This window comes from Chiroxiphia lanceolata, chromosome 1, assembly GCF_009829145.1.
Source record: "Chiroxiphia lanceolata isolate bChiLan1 chromosome 1, bChiLan1.pri, whole genome shotgun sequence".
Taxonomy (NCBI): domain Eukaryota; kingdom Metazoa; phylum Chordata; class Aves; order Passeriformes; family Pipridae; genus Chiroxiphia; species Chiroxiphia lanceolata.
This window is the reverse complement of record NC_045637.1, coordinates 70,118,395-70,125,353: the sequence shown is the minus strand read 5'-3', so window position 1 is coordinate 70,125,353 and position 6,959 is coordinate 70,118,395. Positions and strand designations below refer to the sequence as shown.

Below are 6,959 nucleotides of genomic sequence, written 5' to 3'. Positions count from 1 at the left end.
TATTTTTCTGCCTGTGATCTGAGTTCCTATAGAAAGTCTGATCTTTTTTGTGTATTACTTTCTTGTATCTGATGATTTCAGAATACTTAGCCAAGCAAGTAGGTACTTCAGAAAGAATTGTCACATGAAAACAGATGTTCAGACAAAAAAAACAGTGCAAAGTTCCTAATGATTTTTGATTAATGACTTGAATTTTCCATCTACATAAACAACTCTTACTTTTAAGACTATGAACTAATACACCCTCTGGTTATGCTTGACATTACACGTCCTAAAAGAATACATTTACAAGGTTGATTTGTTTGTTTTTTTTTTTTTTTTTTTTACTTGACTACATTGGTACATTCCTATATACTACATTCCTATTTACTAAAACCCCAGTTTTGTACACGATCTGAATGGAGGAGCCTGCAGTAAGGAGTTGCAGGGAAGGCCTCTGTCTGGGGCTGCCCTGTGCTGGACACAGCAAGTTCCAGAGACCTCTACAACGGCCCCACTGCAGGACATGCCTGAGCCCATCAGCCCCAGGGTGGTGTCTTGGGGAAAACATGTGAAAAATGCCACGTAGTGAGAGGAGGAGAGAACAAAAATAGTGAGAAAACAGTCTGAAAATCTCGAGGTCAGAGAAGAAGGAGGCACGCCACGAGCCAGAGCAAAGATTCTCTTCCAGCCTGTGGAGAGGACCCCATGACAGGGCTAGCAGACATTTCCTCAGGGAACTGTGGCCTCTGGAAGGACAGACATTGGAGCAGGGAAAAAGTGTGAGGAGTAGGAGTAGCAGAGAGAAGCTGTTACAGACTGACTGCAGCCCCCACCCCCCTGTGCTTTTCTGGGGGCAGAATTGGGTAGAGGAGTGGGAAGAGAGGTTGAAAACGAAGACATAAACATAAGCCTGGGAGAGAGGGAGGAAAAATATTTTAATGTTTATCTTTGATTCTTACCACCCAAACCTCTTTTACTTGGAAAAAAATTAAATTACTTTTACTCACATCAAGTCTGTTTTGCCTCTGACAGTAACTGGTAATTGATCTCCCTGCCTTTGTCTTGACTCACAAGCTTTCTTATCATACTTTCTCCTCTTGTCCTGTTGAGGAGGAATGGTGAGTGACCAGGTGGGAGTTTGGCCTTTAACCAAGGTTAACCCACCAAGCACATGTACTAAGTTCCCCTTTAGGGACCAGGAAACTAAATAACTTATTGTGAATACTAAACAAAGTTTTCAACCATCAGATCCATGTTGTAGACTCAACCCGCTAAAAAACTCAAAGAATTTTTTTCATGTTTTTTTGTCAAGAAACAAATTAACAAAGGTTTTCAGTTCTGTTTTTTAAGCATAAAAAACCCTGATAACATCATTTTTGTCTGTTTCTGAGTCTAAGATCAATAGATCATTTCAGTTTCACTGAGTCTAAAATGTATACAGAAAGCTTCTTTGAACAGTATGGGAGTGCTTTTCTCAATATCGCCTAAAGTTACTTTAGAAAAAAAGTATTTGAAGTTCCATGGGATTGGATCCAGAGAGTGCTGTCTTTTAATGAGAGAATATTCTTCACCAGCATATATTACCTTATTGAATAATTATTTTTAACGTTTTGCATGAGTTATGATAATGTTTTCCAGCAATTAAAAAAAAATTGTCTTCTTCTCTAGATTTATTTAGCTTAAAATATGTACCATTTAAGAAAGCATAACTGCATGTATACAATACTTATTTATGTTATGAATCATCTGTCACATATTTGGAAGGTTTATCTGTTATCAAGACAAGAGACATCCTACCCAAAGTGTGCTAATTTGACAGAAGTATGTTCCTGATTATCAGCTAAATAAGTTTTTCCTTTAAGGTTCTCAACTTTAATTTGATTATTCATTCAACATAGTTTTTACTTTCTTTGATAAATCATAAAATCTTAAAAAAGAAGAAAGAAGTCACTGTTAATGTTTAAATTCACTGAAGAATTCTACCATGGAATGCACTATGACATTTTTACAACGTAATTTAACAGTGAAAATTATAAACAGAGAACTGAATTTTTATAGATATGACTCCCCCTATTTTATTCCTTAAGTTTTTTTCATCTTATGAAGTGGTTTATTTTGTCAGGCACTCACATTTTCTTGGTTCTCATTAAGAGGTGAAGAAACATGAATCTTTTCCAATTGAGATATCTAGCCATTAGAATAACATAAACATGTATTTAAATAAACAAAGAAAATACTACTAGAAAATACTAAAATTGCAAAAGTTGCCATTTTAACAGTGGCAGACTTAGTTTTTTGCAAAGCATTTCCCATCCTTAGTAATAACTATATGCCTTCCAGCTATAGAAAATAATGATGTTCTTAAGTTTAGAAAATATATAAATTTTTTTTCAAGCATAATTCATTTTCATTTGAGGACCACCTGGAGGACTAATACAGAAAAGAACAGTTCCAGTCTTTAGACTGTGCTGGCCATTACAGTAGGAGAACTTAAATAAGTCATGTACATACTTGTCAACATCTGAAAGGCAAAGATGAATGCTTATTCTGGAAACATAACACAATTCAGAAGGAAAACACACGTTTGCTAGCTTCTAGACTTTAATTCCAGCTTCATTTTTATTAAAGGAGATTTAGATTCTGCATTACTTACACATTTCAGTTCCTTAGATCTGCCTTTATGCAGTTGCTTTATATCATATTTTTATTTGGTTATTTTCCAATAAAGATATCAGTACATACAGTACTGTATTTTTATTATCCGTGTAATGGACAAAGCTCTGAAAAGATGAGTTAAACTGAGAAATTCACAGTCTTGTGAAGTTACTTATAATGCATCTAATTTTAACTCCATAAGCCTCAATAAAGTTCATTGAAGCTGTCTAGAAATGATTAGTAATGAAAGAAATTATGATGTTGGAAAATCATATCTGAGAGAATAATCTATAAGGCATACTTACATGCACACGATGAGCAGAAGATCTAAACAAATGGTGAGACTAGCAAAATAAGGAAAGGATATCTAGTAATCTATGACTATGTCAGCAAGGGCTGCATCCACATGGTTCATAGATATATTTTAAAATTGAGAACATCAATATCCAAATTTAAGTGTCCCACCATCTTGTGGGATTATCAAATCTATCAAAACAAGGGATATGTACTATGCACAACATGGAAAAACTTAATAACAGAGAAGAAGACATAGTGGGTCACAGTCCAATCTTTTAAATATCACCACATCACTGAATTCTTTTGTTATCTGTATTTAAGTTGAACTTTCTTACATACATTGCTTTCCTCTTGTATGATGGCTGTTTCAAAACCTCCTTCCTCCTCATTATACAGTAATCTATACTTTATACTGTTTTATTCTGACATCTTTTTTGTTCTAACAGCATCTTCAGTGTTAGTCTCTCTTTCAGCACAGGTTTAAAGAAAACACTCAACTTCTCTCTCAATCAGTGTTTTGATAGCTCTTCAATGTTTGTTAAATCCACCATTGCTTAGATCTTCACAAATAAGCTATGTCTCTGCCTTTTCGCAACTACTGCCTCCCTCTCCAGAAAAGATGGTCTGACTTGCTCAAGTGAAGTTTAATCATTGCCTTGCACAATGATTTGTTTGATTTTAAACATTGCACTGACAAAAAAATTGCATTTTTTTTGTTCTTAATTCCTCTTATTTCTTTAGCTGTGGTTTATCATGTCTTCTATTTTCCTATATCCTTAATTATCCATAATTGCTGTTCTAGTAAGGTATGTCTCTTGGAGATGGTCCTGTGCAGGGCTAAGACTTAGACTTGATAATCCTTGTGAGTCCTTCCAACTCAGCATATTCTATGGTTCTGTTATTTTTGGTGCTCCTAATACTTAAAAAAACCCCAGACCAAAACAAAAAAAACGACAAAAAAAAAAAAAAAAAAAAAAAAAAAAAAAAAACCCCACCAAACAAACAAAACCCTCTATCATGTTAAATAAATGCAACAGTCAACATACAACAACTACTTAATGTTGTTAACACTTTAATAAAAGGATTGAACAGCCATCTGTGGGGATTCTTACCTATTTGCCCTTCTACCTGTCCATCCTATTTTGGAAAGAGAAAAGACAAAGAAAAGAAAAAGTTATATTAGGGTTGAGATTGCTTTTATTTCTAGAGCTCAGTCATGTGAGATGAATAAAAATAAATAAATTAAGGTACTTTCTCCAATATGATGAAAAAACCCTCAGATTCTCAAAATTCAGTTTTATTCATCTGACTTCTATAGTACAGGGACACCAAAATAAAATTTAATTAAGATCAAAAATGTATACAGATGATACTACCATTACTAAATAAACAGACTGCAATTCTTAGTCTCAGAGGAAAAAAGATAAAATACAGTGGCATCTTTTTATTTTTTTTATAATCAGCTTTAAAAATATAAAATTCAGTATTTGAATTCCTTATAGTGATTAATACATTCATACCGATTTTCTGCTTCTTCCCTGCAGATACATTGCAACAATGAGTCTATTATTGTTCGTTTGACTAACTGCACATCCAGCTATTACAGATCACTTTGAAGCTTTCATAAAGTGTGAGAGAGAACGTTCTTTTTAAGTACTTTCAGTGCCTGCCAATTTGATAAATACATGCATTTACTGTCATAAATACATGCAAGGTTTAGAAAATGGGGGACATTATAAAATGTGTTCTTACATTTTTACAATTTTTTTGACAGTTTTACTCAAGGTATATGTGTCAGAGTGTGACTGAGGTGTGTTACACAGCTAATGGTTCCTAGAGAAACAATACTTATTAACCTTAAGTATTCTCAAAAAAATACAAGTCCATGCTTTTAAGAAGGAGATGGAATATTCATGTACTTTCTGTAGAATAAAAATTTATTATACTACTTGTATTTTCTCTGGTGTAAAAGCAGATGACACCCTCATTTGCAGTTAATCTCAACTTTGAACAGTCTGTTGCATTAAAGTAAATGTGTGTACTTCTTTTTTCCCAAATTACCTTTAGTTCTTTTTCATTCCTCAGTCATACTTTTGTCTCGATATTCAATATGCTCCTAGTACAAGGCCATTCTCAATTCCCTAGTTCTGAAGGGAGAAAATAATTCAGTGTTACACATGTGTTTTCTCAATAAGGGCTTGATTTTACCCATTCACTACTAACGTTGAGGTTATTTTGTCAGCTTGTTTTTGCTTCTTCACTTCTCTGGCTTTGCATTTGGTAGAAAGTGAAATCAAGACATAAAATGAGCAAGTTTCTACCAATTTGGAATTATTTTTTTTCCTGATATGAGAGGCAGACTGATGAAATGTAAAGCAAAAAGTTTTAAAAAAATTATGTTATTCAAATTAGAAGATAATCAAACTTTAAAAAAAGTTTTTTTAAAAAATATAATGTTATTCAAATTAGAAGATAATCAAGCTTTAAAAAAAGAAAGCAATTGTTATTTTTGTGATTGAGGAGCAGACCTCATTTGTAAAATGGCAGTAAATGGCTTTTGCTAGAAAACTACTTTGTTCTCTCTTGCAGGTCAGTGCAAGGTCAGTGATTTCAGAAACTTCTAGTATCCAAGTTGAAAGACCCAAGACCTTTATATTGCATTTCTCAACTGAAAATTCTGGCTGTTATGAGTGAAAATACATTCCTATGGTCCTCTGTTGCTGCCAAGTATTTGGTACCGTTGCCATGTAGTACTCTACGGAGAAAGTAGTTTCTAGATTTTTTTCCTTATATTTTCATATTTCCATAAAAAAAATTTAGCGAAAAATTTTCTTCCTTTTCTTCCCTCTCAGTACTTACACAAAAAGATATTATTTCCAAGTCAATTATGAAATTTCATTACTGTTCAAACATGTAGTTACTCATAGATAAAAATAGCTTAAAAGGAGTTTTCCTAATTTACAGTCAGCTCAAACAATTCCTTGAGAGATATTTTGTTGACATATATATCTGCAAATGGGAAATAAACATATTTTTAAAATAAATAAATAAGATCAAGTCTACATCTAAAATTTACAAAAGCTTAGTAATTATAGTGTCATGACATCAGTTTGGTCCATAGCCCACATGTGGTGCTTTGATATTGAAGTGCATAAAGTTAACAGATGAGAAGAAAGACTGCCTGGTGTTTGGAGAGTCTTGAAATATCTCCACCTGGTAGGAAATGTGAGGGACAAACTATTCCTCTTCAGAACAACTTACCTTGATTTAGTGTTTTAAAGTGTGAGTTTTAATTAAAAGAAAAAAACTTGAATGACTAATTGCCATTGACACCTAAATATATTCTTACTGAGTAAATAACTGACTAAAAACAGCTTTTAAAAAAACACCTATTTCTTACAGCATTCCAAGGAATTGAATGCATCTCCCAGCAGGAGTTGATGTTTTAATGATGTAACACCATGCCTCCTATAAAGAAGCCTGATGTCAGGAAGCATTGTAGGAAAAATAATTTGTCAAGACTTGAAAAGCACAGCACCAATAGATTCAGATAGTCTGACTTCCACTTAGGTTTTTAAGGCAAGATTTACTTTCTTCCAGATCAATTGAGCTTCTGTTAATCACTTTTTTTAGTAAGACAAAATTAGAACCAACCTTTTAATGATACAGGGGTGCTCGTTTCATTACTGTGTTCAAGTAATACAGAATACACCTCCAGCCCAGACTTGAAAATAAAGTGAAAGTGCATTTAGTTTTGTGTTGTGCATGGATATATAATTATATAATATTAATAACTGTCCAGTTGCAATGGAATCTTCTTTGATAATTTTTTCAGTTCCACTTTAGTTTACAGCACCCAGCAAACATCCTTGTTTATCAAGCAGTTCAAACATCGAAAAAATTAGTATGTCCACGTTTACAACGGACATGCACATAGTTAAAAATAGTGTGGAGGCTGCACACTGTTATTCTGATCTGCTCTGATTGGCTCAGGGAGACGGGGAGTGGGGGTCATGGTCAGTTCA

At 33.6% G+C, this 6,959-nt stretch overlaps 1 long non-coding RNA gene across 1 annotated transcript; it reads right to left on the bottom strand.

Moving 5' to 3' along the window:
* Nucleotides 1-2,955: 2,955 nt before the first annotated feature.
* On the bottom strand, nt 2,956-6,657 carry LOC116790602. Its single transcript, XR_004358422.1, has 4 exons — nt 6,589-6,657; nt 4,996-5,081; nt 4,047-4,071; nt 2,956-2,981 (listed from the first exon to the last, which is right to left on the bottom strand). It is a non-coding gene; the product is annotated as an uncharacterized LOC116790602 (long non-coding RNA).
* Nucleotides 6,658-6,959: the final 302 nt, after the last annotated feature.